The 21,073-nt window shown below is 43.3% G+C and overlaps 1 protein-coding gene across 1 annotated transcript in view; it reads left to right on the forward strand.

The window, feature by feature from the left end:
- The first annotated feature begins 12,414 nt into the window (after nt 1–12,414).
- LOC126457397 (uncharacterized) overlaps nt 12,415–21,073 on the forward strand; it is a 127,016-nt gene continuing 118,357 nt past the window's right edge. Inside the window, exon 1 of the mRNA XM_050093659.1 lies at nt 12,415–12,668. The gene's annotated coding sequence lies outside the window, so the exon portion shown is untranslated. The remainder of the gene's footprint in view (nt 12,669–21,073) is intronic.

Raw genomic sequence — 21,073 nt, forward strand, 5'->3', positions numbered from 1 at the left:
AAGAATACCGTGTAAGAACACGGACATGAGAGAAACCGAATTATGTCTTACACGGAACCAGGCATACCAACTGTGACGAACTTAATGCAAGAGTAAAATTTGATCAAACATCGCCAGTTCCAAAATTTCAATGATGACAAAAAGATATCCACATTGTGATATATTAAAGAATTTCCTAAGTATTCTGCCCAGATCATGGACAGAAAGGCAGAAAATTCAGTTTGTCATCTCACATATAACTAGAGATGTATCACTATCGGCATTCCAAGTTTCAGAGACTTTCAATACATTTCTAGATTTTGAGAGATCCTTTCTAGGACGGTTCTGTTCTACAAGTGTTCAGGAACATCTTAGGAGGCTTGTATAGAGCCCAGAATTACACAATGCCAAAGCGGGTAGTCTCCGAAAAATACATCGACAAATACACTCCTGGAAATGGAAAAAAGAACACATTGACATCGGTGTGTCAGACCCACCATAGTTACTCCGGACACTGCGAGAGGGCTGTACAAGCAATGATCACACGCACGGCACAGCGGACACACCAGGAACCGCGGTGTTGGCCGTCGAATGGCGCTAGCTGCGCAGCATTTGTGCACCGCCGCCGTCAGTGTCAGCCAGTTTGCCGTGGCATACGGAGCTCCATCGCAGTCTTTAACACTGGTAGCATGCCGCGACAGCGTGGACGTGAACCGTATGTGCAGTTGACGGACTTTGAGCGAGGGCGTATAGTGGGCATGCGGGAGGCCGGGTGGACGTACCGCCGAATTGCTCAACACGTGGGGCGTGAGGTCTCCACAGTACATCGATGTTGTCGCCAGTGGTCGGCGGAAGGTGCACGTGCCCGTCGACCTGGGACCGGACCGCAGCGACGCACGGATGCACGCCAAGACCGTAGGATCCTACGCAGTGCCGTAGGGGACCGCACCGCCACTTCCCAGCAAATTAGGGACACTGTTGCTCCTGGGGTATCGGCGAGGACCATTTGCAACCGTCTCCACGAAGCTGGGCTACGGTCCCGCACACCGTTAGGCCGTCTTCCGCTCACGCCCCAACATCGTGCAGCCCGCCTCCAGTGGTGTCGCGACAGGCGTGAATGGAGGGACGAATGGAGACGTGTCGTCTTCAGCGATGAGAGTCGCTTCTGCCTTGGTGCCAATGATGGTCGTATGCGTGTTTGGCGCCGTGCAGGTGAGCGCCACAATCAGGACTGCATACGACCGAGGCACACAGGGCCAACACCCGGCATCATGGTGTGGGGAGCGATCTCCTACACTGGCCGTACACCACTGGTGATCGTTGAGGGGACACTGAATAGTGCACGGTACATCCAAACCGTCATCGAACCCATCGTTCTACCATTCCTAGACCGGCAAGGGAACTTGCTGTTCCAACAGGACAATGCACGTCCGCATGTATCCCGTGCCACCCAATGTGCTCTAGAAGGTGTAAGTCAACTACCCTGGCCAGCAAGATCTCCGGATCTGTCCCCCATTGAGCATGTTTGGGACTGGATGAAGCGTCGTCTCACGCGGTCTGCACGTCCAGCACAAACGCTGGTCCAAATGAGGCGCCAGGTGGAAATGGCATGGCAAGCCGTTCCACAGGACTACATCCAGCATCTCTACGATCGTCTCCATGGGAGAATAGCAGCCTGCATTGCTGCGAAAGGTGGATATACACTGTACTAGTGCCGACATTGTGCATGCTCTGTTGCCTGTGTCTATGTGCCTGTGGTTCTGTCAGTGTGATCATGTGATGTATCTGACCCCAGGAATGTGTCAATAAAGTTTCCCCTTCCTGGGACAATGAATTCACGGTGTTCTTATTTCAATTTCCAGGAGTGTATATTAACATGACCAGATACTTTAATGGACCAATCTCCCATAGAGACGTTCTCAGAAACTGAAGGCAACAGAAATTAGTCAGATTCTGACCTGGAGAATTTCCTGTCAGTAATCGATTCCTTGGATACAGGAGAACGCCAAGAAAGTGAACGATAACAGCTGGAACAATAATAGTTACAGGCAAAATAAACCGGAAACAACGGTCAGAACAATAACGGTAGGCTAAAATATAGTGGCAAATGTGATAACTATCAAGTTACCAATAACAATGGAAACTACCAGAACGGTCGCAACAACAGCTATAAGAGAAAAAGACGAAATAATAACGGTTTGGATAACAACACCCGTAGTAAAAATATGAAGACAGCAAACGTGTCGTGACAAAGTCCCGGAACCAGTGGTTGGATTCAAAATACAGCTCCGTCACCCCAGCAGCCACAAAACATGCTCATTAGTCAGATGTCGGCGATATCGATGCCACACAGTAGTCAGTAGCAACAAAGGCAGTCACCGCAAACATGTGCATCACCGAATCAGACGCAGTCACACAGTGTCTGCATTGTGGATGTGACGGAAGCTGAGCAAAGTTCACATTCGGAGGCGTCAAACTGTGGACTATCACTGTAGGCCTTCGTCAGTCAGTCGCGGCTCAGAATGAATGCTCAACACGACACATAGCCATAATGCGATACAATGGAGGGGATGACCTACGGCAGAAGTTGTCTCAGAAAAATCGTAACTGTACGAAAGACCAATTGGAAGTGGTAAAAGCCGCTGTTAACGGTTCCATCAACGGTGTTGACGCGCAATTACTTATAGAAACAGGAGCGTCTATATCGATTTAAGCTTCTTCAAACAGATCAATCACGTCAAGCGTTTGCCTATATTTCGCGTACAACATTGTGGCGGCTACTGGTGCCACAATCTAGTTGATGAAACACCAGATGCAGGCTTACGCCATTGTAGGAAAAGGAGAGGGACGCACAGATCGACTTCTCACGCCAGCTTATTTGCTTAACAGACCATGGAGAGAAGATTGTGCTGAATCTTGTAAAAATGATTGACATTTTTGGTAAGTACTATCACGGTGTCAAGGGGAAACGCATACGACCCGATGTTTTGTTTTTACACAACAACCGACCAGAGGGAGGTTATTGTAATATAAATCTTGTTCATAACGAAGATGCAAGTAATATGAATAATTTAGCGCAGGCTAAAGTAGCAGAATCAGATTACTTACGCACTGAACAACAGCGTGAGCCAGTAAGCTCGCTCCACCATTACAAGGAAGGTTCCTCGGTAAAACTAGGGGTGATACGAGGCTACACGTACGACATGCAAGTGTAATAACATCAGACCTTTTGACGTGCCGCGTTTTCTGTGCCGTAGTCTCAGAAAGAGGAAATGATGAAGGAGTTACGAAAAATGCAAAACAAAGTGGCACTTACTGTATATAGGACCACATAAAATAGTAAACATGTCACACGGAGGACGCCATGTCCTCGCAAATCCAGACACATTGAAGGTAAAAGGAATTTACCCTCAGGCTGACATAAAACGAGTTGTGATCCACGTAAGTAGTAATTATTCTCTTGTTGCTAGTAAGTTTTATACATATTATGTACAAAGTAGGTGTAAGCACAAGAGCAAATGAACTCACTTCAACTGTGCAAAACTCTGTTGAGTAAAAACATTCGTGTACATCAGGCTCTTTAAAGGTTCAAATGGCTCTGAGCACTATGGGACTTAACTTCTGAGGTCATCAGTCCCCTACAACTTAGAACTACTTAAACCTAACTAACCTAAGGACATCACACACATCCATGCCCGAGGCAGGATTCGAACCTCCGACCGTAGCGGTCGCGCGGTTTCAAACTGTAGCGCCTAGAACCGCTCGGCTACCGCGGCCGGCTGAGACACAGCTCTGGACGATTTTGGTCCGATTGTTGTTTCGAGTTGTGTTTAGAATCGTTTAAGATCGCGTGTTTGCTTCCAGTTACAAAACAAACACATGCATATGGGCCCTATTTTTATCACGTCAACGGCAGAGACCGAAGGTATGAATCTATATGAATGAAAATAACATTGTACAACATACTTGACACTTGTAGTCCAGTGCGATCAAGTGGTCTCACGTTCTGCAGAGGATGCAAATTTGAGTTGTATATGACACTAATGTAAGAATGCATCAACTGCAAATTTTGACAAGATGTATTCCAGTTACAAACTAAATGTGACTAATTAAATTAGACAAAAACTGTACTAATGTGTGATATTGCCCACGTCAAAGTGAGGAGAAAAGAAGAGTGCTTACTTGACTTATGATAAACGTGAACTGTATATGAAAGATGTTTACAGCGCAAATCTGTAAGTGGACCGGTGAAACATTTCGTATAAATGTGATCAGTGATGAAATGAGACGTTCTGTAAGTACCTTTGAAACTCTTTACGTGAATGAAAAGACGATCAATATTAAGTAACTTTAGAACCAAGTAGAGTAACAACCATAACTGATATATGAATGAAGTTCCATAGAAACGCGTATACAGTTTCAAATCTTATGCCACGGACTGTATCATTGTAACGGCCTACAACCAATGTTTTGAAATCGTCGCGGCGTAGCGGTGCTCAGTAAAATATAACGGAATGGTGACATAATGAAACGCAGCCACTTGCATCGCTTGTTGTTGTTGTTGTTGTAGTCCTCAGTCCAAACACTTGTTTGATGCAGCTCTCCATGCTACTCTATCCTGCGCAAGCCTCTTCATCTCCCTGTGCAAGCCTATTCATCTCTGAGTAACTACTGCAACCTACATCCCTCTGAATCTGCTTTGTGTGTTCATCTCTTCGTCTCCCACTATCATTTTTACCTCACACGCTTCCTCCCAGTACTAAAGAGGAGATCTTTTGATGCTTCAGAATGTGTACTGCCATCCGATCCATTCTTTTGGTCAGGTTGATCCACAATTTTCTCTTCTTCCCAATTGTGTTCAGTACCTCCTCATTAGTTACGTGATCTATCCATCTAATCTTTAACATTCTTTTATAGCACATTTTAAAAGCTTCTAGACTCTTCTTGTCTAAACTGTTTATTGTCCATGTTTCTAGCTACACTCCACACAAATACTTTCAGCAAGGACTTCCTGACACTTAAATTTGTACTTGACGTTAACAAATTTCTCTTCTTTAGAAACGCTTTTCTTGTCATTGCCAATCTACATTTTATGTCCTCGCTACTTCGACCATCACCAGTTATCTTGCTTACCAAATAGCAACACTCATTACTACTTTCAGTGTCTCGTTTCCTAATCTAATTCCCTCAGCATCACCTGATTTAATTCGACTACATTCCATTATCCTTCTTTCGCTTTTGTTGATGTTCGTTTTATACCATCCTTTCAAGATACTGTCCATTCCGTTCAATTTCTGTTCCATGTCCTTTGCTGTCTCTCACAAAATTGCAATGTCATCGGAAAACCTCAAACTCTCTATTTCTTCTCCCAGAACCAATTCCTACTCCAAATTTTTCTTCTGTTTCCTTTACTGCTTGCTCAAAATACAGATTGAATAACATCGGGAACAGGCTACAACCCTTTCTCACTCCCTTCTCAACCACTGCTTCCCTTTCGTGCCTCCAGACTCTTATAACTGCCATCTGGTTTCTGTACAAATTCTAAATAGCCTTTCGCTCCCTGGATTTTACCCCTGCCACGTTTAGAATTTGAAAGAGAGTATTCCAGTCAACATTATCAAAAGATTCATCTAAATCTACAAATGCTATAAACGTAGGTTTGCCTTTCCTTAATCTATCTTCCATGAGAACACGTAGGGTCAGTATTGCCTCTCGTGTTCATACGTTTCTCTGGAATCCAAATTGATCTTCCCCGAGCTCGGCTTCTACCAGTTTCTCCATTCTTCTGTAAAGGATTCTTGTTAGTATTTTTCAGCCGTTACTTTTTAAACTGATAGTTCGTAATTTTCACTCCTCAAATATTCAAATGTTTGTAAATTCCTAAGGGACCAAACTTCTGAGATCATCGGTCCCAAACACTACTTCAACTAACTTACGCTAAGAACAGCACACACACCCTTGCCCGAGGGAGGACTCGAACCTCCTACAGGAGGGGCCGCGCAGTCTGTGACATATCGCCGTAAACCGTGCGGCCACTCCGCGCTTTACACCCCTGTCAGCCCCTGCTTTCCTTGGAATTCGGATTATTACATTCTTCTTGAAGTCTGAGGGTATTTCGCCTGTCTTATACATCTCGCTCATCAGACAGATGGAAGAGTTTTGTCATAGCTGGCTGTCCCAAGGCTATCAGTACCCAGGGCCTTGTTTCAACTTAAATCTTTCAGTGCTTTACCAAAATCTTCACGCAGTATCGTATCTCCCATCTCATCTTCATATAAGTCCTCTTCCATTTCCATGATAATGCCCTCAAGTGCATCTCCCTTGTATAAGCCTATTATATACTCCTTTGACCTTTCTTCTTTCCCTACTTTACTTAGAACTGGTCTTCCACCAGAGCTCTTGATTTTCTTACAGGTGGTTCTCTTTTCCCCAAAGACTTCTTTAATTTTCCTGTAGGCTATATCTATATATGCTCCTACATCCTAACATATATTCTCTAGCCATCCCTGCTTGGCCATTTTGCACTTCCTGTCAATCTTATTTTTGAGACTTTTGTATTCCCTTTCGCCTGCTTCATTTATTGCATTTGTATATTTTCTCCTTTCATCGATTAAATTCAATACCTCTTGTGTTACCCAAGGATTTCTACTTGGTCTTTATACCTACTTGATCCTCTGCTGCCTTCACTCTTTCATCTCTCAAAGCTACCCATTCTTCTTCTATTGTATTCCTTTACCCTGCTCTTGTCAATCGTTCCCTAATACTCCCTCTGAAATCCTCTACAACCTCTGGTTCTTTCAGTGGACCCTGGTCCCATCTCCTTAAATTCCTTCCTTTTTGCAATTTCTTCAGTTTCAGTCTGCAGTTCATAATCAATAAATTGTTGTCAGAGTCCACATCTGTTCCAAAATCTCTGTCTAACCATCATATAATTCATCTGAAACCTTCCGTTTCCTCCAGGTCTCTTGCACGTATACAACTTTCTCTCATGATTCTTAAACCTAGTGTTAGCTATGATTAAATTACGCTCTGTGCAAAATTCCAACAGGCGGCTTACCGTTTCATTCCTTTCTCCCAGTCGATATTCACCTATTACTTTTCCTTCTCTTCCTTTCCCTACTATAAAATTCCAGTCTGTCATGATTATTAAATTTTCGGCTGCCTTAACTATCCGAATAATTTCTGTTGTCTCATCACACATTGCTTCAGTCTCTGCGTCATCTGCGGAGCTAGTTGGCATATAAACTTGTACTACTGTCATTGGAGTGGGCTTCGTGTCTATCTTGGCTACAATAATGCGTTCACTGTGCTATTCGTAGTAATTTATCCGCGTTCCTACTTTTTTACTCATTATTAAACCAAGTCCTGCATTACCCCTATTTGATTTTGTATTTACAACCCTGTATTCACCTGACTCGAAGTCCTGTTCCACCTGCCACCGAACTTCACTAATTCCCACCACATCTACCTTTAACCTACCAATTTCCCTTTTTAAATTTTCTAACCTACCTGTCCGATTAACGGATCTGACATTTCACGCTCCGATTCGTAGAATGCCAGTTTTCTTTCTCCTGATGAAAAAGTCTTTCTGAGTAGTCCCCGCCCGGAGATCCGAATGGGGGACTATTTTACCGCCGGAATAATGTACCCAAGAGGACGCCATGATCATTTAACCATATAGTGAAGCTGCATGCCCTCGGGAAAAGTTACGGCTGTAGTTTCCCCTTGCTTTAGGCCATTCGCAGTACCAGCACAGCAGACCGTTTTGGTTAACGTTACAAGGGAAGATCAGTCAATCATCCAGACTGTTGCCCTCCAACTACTCAAAAGGCTGCTGCCCCTCTTCAGGAACCGGAAGTTTGTCTGGCCTCTCAACAGATATCCCTCCAAGGTTGCACCTACGGAACGGCTATCTGTATCGCTGAGACATGCAAGCCTCCCCACCAACGACAAGGTCCATGGTTCATGGGGGGGGGGGGGGGGGGGGGGGGATTATTTCCATATTCAGCATAAAACTAACATACTTAAACATATCGTAAATGAACAACATGTAGGGTGGTCAGAAACAGTCTGGAAAGCTTCCAAAGGTGTTGTAGGTAGGCTGTACTGAAAAATAACTGTTAAGGAAAGAACTTCGATACGCTGCCACTTAAGAATTAATTAGCATTGACGTTAGCCGCTCAGGTCGTTGCGTACGTAATTTCAAGTATCCCGCCAGAGACGGTGTCGCCAAACGTCTTCTATGTTTGGTTTAATGAGACCAAACAAGATACCGATACGTAAATTGGACATGGAACGACAGTCAGGATCGAACCCGAGAGAAAGGCTGAGGGTTCTCGTGCGCCATGAGAACACTATGAGAACAACTGACACTTACTGCATCTCGCAGGCCTGTTGTATGTACACGTTCAATGGCCTGAGTGGCTGGCTTCAGTGCTAACTAACTTCGAAATCGTGCAGCGTATCGAATATTTTTTTCTGAACAATTATTTCTCATCACAGCTTACCCTACAACGCACTTGCAAATATTTCAGAATGTTTTTGACCACCCCCCCCCCCCCTGTACAACACCTCAACATAGTGACACACTACTTTGCACTGTATGAGAGGGACTTACGACCATAGATGTTGAGTCCCATAGTGCTCAGAGCCATTTGAGCCACTGTATGAAAACAAATGTAAAATATTTTACGTCTAATAATCTCCCCTTTTGCAAATGTTAATACTTTTGAGCCAAAAGTACATGTGTTGTTGTTGTTGTTGTGGTCTTCAGTCCTGAGACTGATTTGATGCAGCTCTCCATGCTACTATATCCTGTGCAAGCCTCTTCATATCCCAGTACCTACCGCAACCTACATCCTTCGGAATTTGCTTAATGTATTCATCTCTCGGTCTCCCTCTACGATTTTTACCATCCACGCTGCCCTCCAATACTAAACTGGTGATCCCTTGATGCCTCAACACATGTCCTACCAAGCGATCCCTTCTTCTAGCCAGTTGTGCCACAAACTTCTCTTCTCCCTAACTCTATTCAATACTTCCTCATTAGTTATGTGATCTACCCATCTAACCTTCAGCATTCTTGTGTAGCACCACATTTCGACAGCTTCTATTCTCTTCTTGTCCAAACTATTTACCGTCCATGATTCACTTCCATATATGGCTACACTCCATACAAATACTTTCAGAAATGACTTCCTGACTCTTAAATCTATACTCGATGTTAACAAATTTCTCTTCTTCAGAAACGCTTTCCTTGCCATTGCCAGTCTACATTTTATATCCTCTCTACTTCGACCATCATCAGTTATTTTGCTCCCCAAATAGCAAAACTGCTTTACTACTTTAAGTGTCTCATTTCCTATTCTAATTCCCTCAGTATCACCCGATTTAAATCGACAACATTCCATTATCCTCGTTTTGCTTTTGTTGATGTTCATCTTATACCCTCCTTTCAAGACACTATCCATTCCGTTCAACTGCTCTTCCAAGTCCTTTGCTGTCTCTGACAGAATTACAATGTCATCGGCGAACCTCAAAGTTTTTATTTCTTCTCCATGAATTTTAATACCTACTCCGAAATTTTCTTTTGTTTCCTTCACTGCTTGCTCAATATACAGTTTGAATAACATCGACGAGAGACTACAACCCTGTCTCACTCCCTTCCCAATCACTGCTTCCCTGCCGCGTGGGATTATCCGAGCGGTCTAAGGCGCTGCAGTCATGGACTGTGCGGCTGGTTCCGGCCGAGGTTCGAGTCCTCCCTCGGGCATGGGTGTGGTGTTTGTCCTTAGGATAATTTAGGTTAAGTAGTGTGTAAGCTTAGGGACTGATGACCTTAGCAGTTAAGTCCCATAAGATTTCACACACACACTGCTTCCCTTTCATGCCCCTCGACTCTTATAACTGCCATCTGGTTTCTCTACAAATTGTAAATAGCCTTTCGGTCCCTGTATTTTACCCCTGCCACATTCAGAATTTGAAAGACAGTATTCCTGCCAACATTGTCAAAAGCTTTCTCTAAGTCTACAAATGCTAGAAACGTAGGTTTGCCTTTCCTTAATCTACCTTCTAAGATAAGTCGTAGGATCAGAATTGGCTCACGTGTTCCAACATTTCTACGGAATCCAAACTGATCTTCCCCGAGGTCGGCATCTACTAGTTTTTCCACTCGTCTGTAAAGAATTCGCGTTAGTATTTTGCAGCCGTGACTTATTAAACTTATAGATTGGTAATTTTCACATCTGTCAACACCTGCTTTCTTTGGGATTGGAATTATTATATTCTTCTTGAAGTCTGAGGGTATTTCGCCTGTCTCATACATCTTGCTCACCAGATGGTAGAGCCGGCCGCGGTGGTCTCGCGGTTCCAGGCGCGCAGTCCGGAACCGTGCGACTGCTACGGTCGCAGGTTCGAATCCTGCCTCGGGCATGGGTGTGTGTGATGTCCTTAGGTTAGTTAGGTTTAAGTAGTTCTAACTTCTAGGGGACTGATGACCACAGCAGTTGAGTCCCATAGTGCTCAGAGCCATTTGAACCATTTGAACCAGATGGTAGAGTTTGGTCAGGATTGGCTCTCCCAAGGCGGTCAGTAGTTCTAATGGAATGTTGTCTACTCCCGTGGCCTTGTCTCGACTTAGGTCTTTCAGTGCTCTGCCAAACTCTTCACGCAGTATCGTATCTCCCATTTCATCTTCATCTACATCCTCTTCCATTTCCATAATATTGTCCTCAAGTACATCGCTCTTGTATAGACCCTCTATATACTCCTTCCACCTTTCTGCTTTCCCTTCTTTGCTTAGAACTGGGTTTCCATCTGAGCTTTTCATATTTATACAAGTGGTTCTCCTTTCTCCGAAGGTCTCTTTAATTTTCCTGTAGGCAGTATCTATCTTACCCCTAGTGAGATATGCTTCTACATCCTTACATTTGTTTCGAGTCAGGTCTTTCAGTGCTCTGTCAAACTCTTCACGCAGTATCGTATCTCCCATTTCATCTTCATCTACAACCTCTTCCATTTCCATAATATTGTCCTCAAGTACATCGCCCTTGTTTAGACCCTCTATATACTCCTTCCATCTTTCTGCTTTCCCTTCTTTGCTTAGAACTGGGTTTCCATCTGAGCTTTTGATATTTATACAAGTGGTTCTCCTTTCTCCGAAGGTCTCTTTAATTTTCCTGTAGGCAGTATCTATCTTACCCCTAGTGATATACGCCTCTACATCCTTACATTTGTCCTCTAGCTATCCCTGCTTAGCCATTTTGCATTTCCTGTCCATCTTATTTTTGAGACTTTTGTATTCCTTTTTGCCTCCTTCATTTACTGCATTTTTGTATTTTCTCCTTTCCTCAATTAAATTCAATATTTCTTCTGTTATCCATGGACTTCTACTAACCCTCATCTTTTTACCTACTTGATCCTCTGCTGCCTTTAATACTTCATCCCTCAAAGCTACCCATTCTTCTTCTACTGTATTTCTTTCCCCCATTCCTGTCAATTGTTCCCTTATGCTCTCTCTGAAACTCTGAACACCCTCTGGTTTAGTCAGTTTATGCAGGTCCCATCTCCTTAAATTCCCACCTTTTTGCAGATTCTTCAGTTTTAATCTGCAGGTCATAACCAATAGATTGTGGTCAGAGTCAAGTACATATAACCTGCAAAAAAGCTTAAAACGTAACAATTAATTTTAAAAGAAAATAAACAAGTAATCCCACGGAAGCTAACACATAAAGTGGTGAAACGTATATAGGTACAAACAGTACTTCCGTAAGGCGGAATTCCTCTCCAGCTTTTCTTAGCAAGCACAGAAATAAGGCTAGCTATAGTATCCAAAAGATCAATATTCCTGGCTTGTAATTTCTAGAAGTCCCTATCATTTTCACAACGTTTGGTTTTTCTGCTACTTTGTTCTGAGAAAGGTAGCTGTGATGTCTGAAAATTGATAAGTACAAAAATGTAACTCCTTCTTGTAAGTCTTGTGTTTGGGAGTGGGCGTTGAATCATGACTCCCACGATTCTTCCCCCTCTTGAATCTGCGATTCAATCTGCAAGGATGTTTGAAATACATCGATCCCGACCTCCACTGAGTCCTTGCGAAGGGTGGGCGCCGTCCTTGGCAGTGGCCGCTCCCGACCACCCACGAACGGCTTGCGCCACCGAGCGCGCTAACCCACATACCGCACGGATCACGCACACACACACATAGTCTCTACGGGCTTGGGCCGGCACGTATCCGCCGCGCCGGAAAAATAGAAAGTTTTCGGCGCGTCTCGGCGTTGGCTGGCTGGTGGGCGAGAGCGAGGGGGACAATAGCGAGGGAAGGAAAGGGAAGGTGTGTACGCGTGCGTGGGGCTTGCGCGCGCGCCGCGCCGGATTGCGGTATAAAGGCGCGCTGCCGGAGGGAGGCGCGCTCATTTCGAGAAGCGGCTGCTCTCTCTGAAGAAGCCAGTCAGTCAGTAAGCCAGCCGACGACACGCCGAGTGGGGCGCCCTCGCACTCGTACTGGAGCAGTGGTGGCAGCGAGACCGACAGCCCTAGTGTAGCCTCCAGGCGCAGGCGCCAGTGTGTGCGTGACGACCGCCGACTGCGGACCTCAACTGACCCTCGAGCTCCGTCCACCGCCGACCGGAGACTTTGGAGGTGCTTCCCGACTGCCATCGCCGACGCCTTTGGCTTTACGACCGACGAAGGTAAATTACCGCGCGACTTGCCAAGTGTTTCTCCATACCGGCACGAGTGATTCCTCCGTTGCGGACTGTGTGTGCCTCCACCAGGACAGCATTTGTGTTATTTTGTGCGTCGTGCATCGTAAGGTGCTTCGAAGGGACTGAATCTGGCCCGTCAATCGACGTGTGTACGTTATTCACAGTGCCGATTCTTGCGCCTCGATGTTCGTGTTATAGAAACCCTTTTCCAATAACGCGGAGACTAACAGAATGACATTGAGCTGCATTAGTGGATCTAGTCATGAGGATGATATTCGAGATCTGGGGCGAAACGTGTCCGAAGAACACTTGTCACACTGCAATGGTGTTAACGTCAGAGGATCGAGGGACACTCTTACATTCGTTACTGTATCCTCAGTACAAAGTTTCATCTCATTTCGAATAGGGGCAATAAGTACCACCTGGTTGCAGGTGACGTGAGGCACAGAGCGACATGTGATTCCTTCTTTTTGGTTTTTCCTCAGTAACGTTCTTTAGGTAAGGGAGGTGTGAACTGAAAGAAACTGTGAAGACGTTTGCTTTTAGCACACGATTAACGTACCTTTGCTCGACTGATGTGGGGACATTACAATAAGCTTTCAACAGACATGCTACTGTGATATCGAATTCATTGTTACTAGGAGGGTACATTCGTCTTTGTCATTGTTCGGGTACGGTGTTATACCTCAGTCAAAATAACAAAGGAATTGACGTTCTAACATAGGAGTGGGAAACGTTATCACTTCACATTTTTCTGCGCACGCAGTATTTTTGCTGTAGCGACAGCTGGGCATTTCCGTGCAGTATAGGTTTGCTTGGTAGGCTGATAAAAGTATTATCATTTTTCTGCAAGTTTTCGCGGCGAGTTTATAACACTCTGTCACTTAAAATAAACACGCCGCTCTGAGAAAGAATGGGTACAAGTGTCGGCTGCAGCCGATTGTGGCAAATGGCTCCTGAGGTAGCTAACCGATCTAACTACGATGAGCAGAGCACAAAGTGTGATAAAACTCTTTCTCTTATTGGTAGGTACTACGGCAGCTGTCCTGTACACAAGTAGCTGTCAATTACTTTGTTATTTTGATCCATGTATAGGGCGGAACCAGATGATAAATTATGTTTTCGACATCGGTAATCAGTTGTCATTTCGAACTCTAGCTCAAAACCACTGCTCTGATGCTGCAGGTGCAATTGAAATTAATATGCAGAAGCACAAATTATCTCTGTAAATTTTTTGTCGTAACATAGACTCACCTTCCGGCTCATATCATTTTTTGCATTGTGACTGAGAGTGAAAACAGCACTTTTTCTGTAGAGTCAGCATGCACAAATTAAAATCAGCATCTCTCGAGAAATACTTCACAACAGACAAAGTATTTCATTTTAAGATCACTGCCGCTTGAAACCCCTGCGATAGTCTTCTCTTTTCTAGTTGTGTGCTTGATATCACCAAGCACAGCAGAAATGGAGTTACATCAGTTCTTACGATACCAGTAATGTCTGTCGGACGCGGTTTCCCGGAATAATTCATGGATACTACTGGTGTACAGGACTCCTCGCCCAGAAGGGATGGTCAGCTTCCAGATATATGACAGGAACGATTTGTCGAAGTAAAAATGTCTAATAAACATGGGTTCTAAAATGCATACCTTAAGAACTATGAGCACTTATTTAGTAGAAGAGATGTTTTTCACAATGGCGAAGACGAATAAGTGCTCATAGTTCTTACGGTATACATTTTAGATCCCACAATTATTAAGCTTTTTTGCTTGATGATTGTTCCTGTTATATCCCTGAATATTGATCTTCTCTGCTGAGACACCCTTTATGTAGTAGGAACAGCACGAATGCAAACTGTATTTAAGTTAATTTTGCATGTTTATCTACAGACAGTGTAAAAATTAAAATTCCTACTGCTCTGAAATAACAGCCTGCAAATCAAAATTTTGAATATACATAATTTTCTTCATTTATTTTTCGGGAGAGATGCAAGCACGACAACCATCTGATTCATCACGAGTGTAACCTCTAGTTAGTTAATTTGTTACATTCAATAATGTATCACGGTAGTTGGATGTTACATATATTGCATTTTGCATCGTACGATATTAAACATTTGAATCTGAGAGTGCACTTCTCGAAGCCACTGCTGATGTCAGTCAACATTGCAGCAGATAAGTAAGCATTATTTCATACTGAGTTCAAATACACTGCTCTACATCAGTGCTTCTCAAATGTTTTCTTTCAGGATACCGTAAAATAATAACTCGCCTCCCCCATTCCCTCGCTAAACACTGCACCTCTACATACCGGGTGATTATAATTAAAGTGCAGCTATCACGGAGGTCTAGTGTGGGCTGTAATTATGGCATGGCGAAACCTGGTAGATATGCTAAAGCGTTAATGTGGAACCGATTTACGCCGGGAAAAATTAGTTCCAATTTTTGCCACCAGAAGCAAATCTGGCGCTCTACAGCATCTCGTCAACGTCTCTAATGCTCGTATTGAACAAATTGTCTAAGCAGCTATTAACAATAGAATCAACATTGTGCCTTTCTTACTTGTTAGACCTTTTCTGCCCACATCCCGTTCCTGATGCATTACATATGAAAACATTTCTATATGTCTTTCTTGCTTTCACTGCACCAGCGATATATCCACCTTGGAACTACTTTTTTTTCGAGCATAAATCGGTTCCATCTTAACTTATTAGAATGTCTACCAAGTTTCACTACCATACGATAATTACAGTCAACAATGGTCCTCTATGAGTAGCTGCGCTTTAATTATAACCACTCGGTACTTGTTAAATGTCACTATTAAATCTCTACAGACTCAAGCGGAACGATTTCCGTGTAGTAGTTTAATTGCTTACTTTATTTCCATTCTATGTAGTTGCTATGACACATCTCTGACTCCTGTTTCCGAATTTAAGTGATCTCGCATGACCCTACGCTATTAAGCACTCCGTCATCAGGCCACAAGTGGCCCATCGGGACCATCTGACCACCGGATCATCCTCAGCTGAGGATGCGGATAGGAGGGGCGTGTGGTCAGCACACCGCTCTCCCCGTCGTTACGAGGGTTTTCTTTGACCGGAGCCGCTACTATTCGGTCGAGTAGCTCCTCAATTGGCATCACGAGGCTGAGTGCACCCCGAAAAATGGCAACAGCACACGGCGGTCCGGATGGTCACCCATCCAAGTGCCGCTCATACCCGACAGCGCTTAACTTCTGTGATCCGACGAGAACCGGTGTATCCACTGCAGCAAGACCGTTGCCCTTACGCTGTTAATGAACATACCTTAAAGTTCGGTACTCTAAGATAATTAATTGATTATTAAATTCTGCAGGACGATATCAGTTAACGAATGTATCCCAAAGCAGTATATTTCGACTCCAAAAATATCTTCTTGGAAGGGGTTGCTCTGTTCAGTCGTATCTTCCATCCAGAACATATCAATAGAATTGCTTTGGTCGAATCAGAATTACATATTCAGGATATTGGTCAAAATATTTCCTGTACGGTCCACTGCAATATCCGGTAACCAGCCGAGTGGCGCGTGGCGAGTAATGAATGCTGGAGAAAGGGCCTTGTTCCGTGTGGCGGGCGCTGGTCCGGCGCTCCTGTCAGTGATGCGGAGGCAGCCCGGGAAGGAGGTTGGACTAGAAAGCGGGCCAGTATAAGTACGAGGGGCTCGCGCCTGACCCCCATTTAGTGGAAAGCTGAGCCGTCAAGGCGACGCGAAACAGCGGCAGAGCCTCGCGCGTGTATTAGTGGCACATGTGCGCACCTGCCCTCCCCTGCGTAGCGGCGTACGCTGCGTGACCGCTGTCAGCGTGTCCAGCGGCAAAAGCATCTGTCCGACTGGCATCTGTCTTATTCAGACAACGAGAGCACAGCTGCTGTTGACTCTGAGTAAACAAAAGGAATGTCAGAGATAATACCAGTATACTCGTCAAAGCAATTTGGAGACACGCTTGTTTAATTTTAGAGTTCCTTTCCTGTTCCTTCGTTGAAGTCTCCAACTGTAGAGGGATTGAATGGAACAAAACTAATAAATTTTCTTTTTCGTGCAAATTTAGAAATATGCATTTATATTTCAGTAGACTTCTTACAACTGTTCTTAAGAATTCTAATTTAAAGTTATCTTTTCCATACCGTCGTTGTGATCTCCATGCATAGTAGCGCTAGGAAGCTTAGATAAATTTTTATGAGAAATTTTCGCCAAATGAAATTATATTTTATACTGTGCCTGCGTCCTAATGAAACTTGGTCAAAGATTAACTACGAATATGTACTTTTACTAACAGAAAATGCAGTGGTCACTCATTTCTGAACAGTTATTACCAAATAGTAGTGCTTCTTGTGTCATACATTACACAAATTTACGTACGTTGCTAAACAGAAACAAACATATTCAAAAACAGACCCATTGAAAAGGATCCTTTTAATTTATTACGCATGCTAAAGGGGAGCGTTTCGGAAACTTGACGTACGGTTTCGTCAATGGAAGGTCCTCGGCAGTAATTTATTCTTAATGCACATAATTCTCATGTTTTTTTATGTTGTAGAAAAGCAGCGAATAAACGCGTGATTGGCTCAAATTAATTAGAAATAAGCATTGCAGAGATAGAAAACTGCTAGCTTCTAGACCTTTCTGTCTGGACTGTAGTATCAAAATAATCGAAAAGACAGGGATAATATTAAATGAGACGGAAAACAGCCATTATTTTCACGATTATATTTCGTACGATGGACCACTGATACACAAATGCTCTTACGGTTGAAGGATGTGTAAATGCCTATATGATTATTACCTTTCTTTCATTTTTGTAGTTGATTTCGTTGTTATTCATTTTATCTGCCCCTCATGTTTTAAGCATTCATCTGTAAGTTGTTCGCTGCACTTTACATATGAGGAGTGCTCACCTTTTTGCTAACAGTTATAAATGTTTGGTTCTTGATTTGTGCTACATCACTGAATTCCAGTTTTTGTACTGACTTGACGCTGCATTTGCATCACCGTGCGTTCACTTCAGCGCTGTTTGTCACTGTCCATTGATGCAGGAAAAAGTAATATGGACGTAACTGAAATGCGTGGACGACGTTAAGCGTCCTTACAAACTCGACATATAAGTTTTTCACAGTACTTGATGTACAAAATACAGTATTTAGTGAGGGCAGCATAATTATATTAGTATGAAATATTGGTCGTAGATACTTGTAAGTATGTAATAAACGATGTTTTAGAAGAAACACAACTACAGAGAGGTTACTTACTACTGAGGCAAGATATATCGCTTATTTCACATTTGCAAAGCTTTAAATCGTAGGTAGCTATCATTACACAGCCTGTGTTTTCTGGGATGGATGTGATAACATTACTAGAAGAATATCACAAGAGTAGAGACGAAGGGAACTTACCGAAAAGCCAGGGTAAAAATGTGGTCAACCTGCTCAACTGAATGAAAACTATATTGGCCTGCTGCAATCGCTAAAGGAGGCTATATATATTTATAATTTAATTTCAAGCTGTGAAAAGCAGTAACTGCCCTTCGTTTGAGCAGTGACGGGAATGTCATGTCAATTAAAATCGTTCATTTACAGAAGGGACACAGTAAGATTCACAATCACTCAGAATGTATGCTTAACTTTTGGATGTTTGTACCAAAAACGGTCGTATGACGCACCAGAAAGCCAATAGCCTTAAGCCCATTTAGACTCACATTTATGACGTCGTTGTTCTTCAGCGCTGCAACTATTATTGATCGTGAATTTGATGCATAATTGGGAACACTGAATTCTCTCTGTGACACAAACTGTAATAATTTTTATCACAGAAAGAAAAAGACAAGAAATTAGACAGCTCTTTCAATTTGCATCTTCATGATGCTGAGCAACAATGTGGACTTTACCAAACAGTGGAGCTCCCGTGTTGTCTTTAACGCTGTTGCTGATGACTTTCGACTGACATACTTTCGAAGAAAGATACCAAATATTACGGGAAAATATAGTTAGAAAAAATTATATCAAATGAAACTAAAAAAATAAAACGTTTGCAGGACCGAATCTACAAATTTTTTTCAGCCCTCTGTGTACTGAACGTAAAATTAGGGTAATAACAGCACATAAAGAGACATATATAAGCAAGAATTGTTTCCACAGCTAAACGAACACACTGCTATGCAACCCCAAAGTGACTCTCAGATTACAGTTGGAGACAGAGGTTCTGCAGTTCATTACGATTATTTTTTTGTGTGTGATCAGAGATGTAGGTATAGGTAAGCGACAAATATATTTATCTGAGGAGCGTGAAAATTCAATTATCTATTCAGAATGTGAAGTTCGTTTCAGGTAGAATACGTGAGACAAGTATGACAGAGATGTGTGATTTAGCGTTGCTCGTAATACGTAATGTCTCTTGACATAGCGAAGTTGTGTTGCTCCATGCTCTGAGTGGGCGAGTCCCGAAACAAGGCAGTGGGTGCCAGTGTACCGCTCGGAGGTGAACTGGTCGCTGTAGGGCCCCAAGAACGGTAGCTGCGCGCTACCAGACAACGGTCCTGGCCGGCAGAGCACAGGAAGCTCTATCCGGCCGACACTTGCTTCACGCAACACGAGTGGACAACCACCGGACACATCGAGGGAGCGTCCCGTTAAAGGCTCCGCTCCCAGGACCTGCCTGCCCGCTGTTTCACCTTCCGTGGTCTTAAAATATGACGCTGTTTTACGGAGAATGAGGAAACGGACATGTGTGCATGTGTATGTGTGTGTGTGTGTGTGTGTGTGTGTGTGTGTGTAGCTCGAGCAATACGCAAGAATGGGTCGCACACGTGTTTTCGCACACCACAAAGACTATATTCGAAATCAGAGAACTGTTTCTTCAACTCATCTCCATTAACTTACATTTCCTCATATTTAGAGAAAGTTACCATTCGTTAGACCAAATAGATATTGTTTCCAAGTCATCTTGCTTCCTCCCATAGGCACTCAAAGACCACACTTTCCCCGTTCACTACAGTGCCATCAGCAAGCAATCGCAGATTATTGATCACCCTATGCGTAAGACCGTTTATGTGTATAGAGAGCTTCCTTGGGGCACTCCAAGTTGCTACCCTTGTCTCTGATGGACACTTTCCGTCCAGGGCAACGTACTGGTTTCTGTTACTTACAATGTTTTCAAGCCAATCATAAATCTGGCAATGTGTTTCATATTTCGAGCTTTTGTTTGCAGACTGCAGTGCCACACTGTGTCAAACGCATTCCGGAAACCTAGAAATGTGGACTCTGCCTGTTGCCGTTCATCCATGATTCGCAAGATATCTTGCGAGAAAAGGGAAAGCTGAGTTTCACACGCGCGATGTTTTCTAAACCCAGTTGATTTGTGGATAGAAGGTTCTCTCTCACTAGGAAGTTTATTATGTATTCGAACATAAAGTACGCTCAAGTATTCTGCAGCAAATCGGCGTTAAGAATATTGATGTGTAATTTTGCAGGTCCTTTCTTTTACCCTTTTTTTTACATATTACTATTTGGCTGAGTCTTTTTAATGGCCGTATCACGTCTGATGTATTATCACTTATGAAGCTTATGTCTTCTTTACTTGTATGATATCCTCGGAGATCACTGGGATGAAACATTAAATAGGGACATGGTTCTGGTTCCTCCGTCTTATCTGTAGAACTATCCAACCTCTCTCTCTGTGCACCTGAGAACTTAAAAGACTGTTTGTACTATCTTTTAGTACTATTAATTCAACTTCACAAACAGGACAATTAGATCGATTTTCTTCATTTTTAGTGAAATTGCAAACCATTAACCACCAGAAACTGTATCTAACGTTACCATTCACTAACGTACCATATTACGCTCACTTAGGTATAAGCACCTTTCTTTGCTAGGAAGGAACATAACTACGCATGACATCGTTTGTAGGGATGGTCACAGCGGTGTAGCCAATGGGGAAGTGTTGTTATAAATCATAATGCATAATGGGCCTGTTATTTCACTCAAAGATCCGCTTAATAAAATCGTTTATAGTTTGCATACACTTGTTTCCAAAATGTTCATCTTTCAAGAATAAAATAGACTTAAAACTAAGATTATTTAAAATTCCTGGATGCCTCCTCGTAGTCACATACATGTGTAACAATGAACTTCATCATGGTGCTCTTTTTAATGTGGTTGCCCGCATCTCGTGGTCGTGCGGTAGCGTTCTCGCTTCCCACGCCCGGGTTCCCGGGTTCGATTCCCGGCGGGGTCAGGGATTTTCTCTGCCTCGTGATGGCTGGGTGTTGTGTGATATCTTTAGGTTAGTAAGGTTTAAGTAGTTCTAAGTTCTAGGGGACTGATGACCATAGATGTTAAGTCCCATAGTGCTCAGAGC

This window comes from Schistocerca serialis, chromosome 1, assembly GCF_023864345.2.
Source record: "Schistocerca serialis cubense isolate TAMUIC-IGC-003099 chromosome 1, iqSchSeri2.2, whole genome shotgun sequence".
NCBI classification, from domain to species: Eukaryota; Metazoa; Arthropoda; class Insecta; order Orthoptera; family Acrididae; genus Schistocerca; species Schistocerca serialis.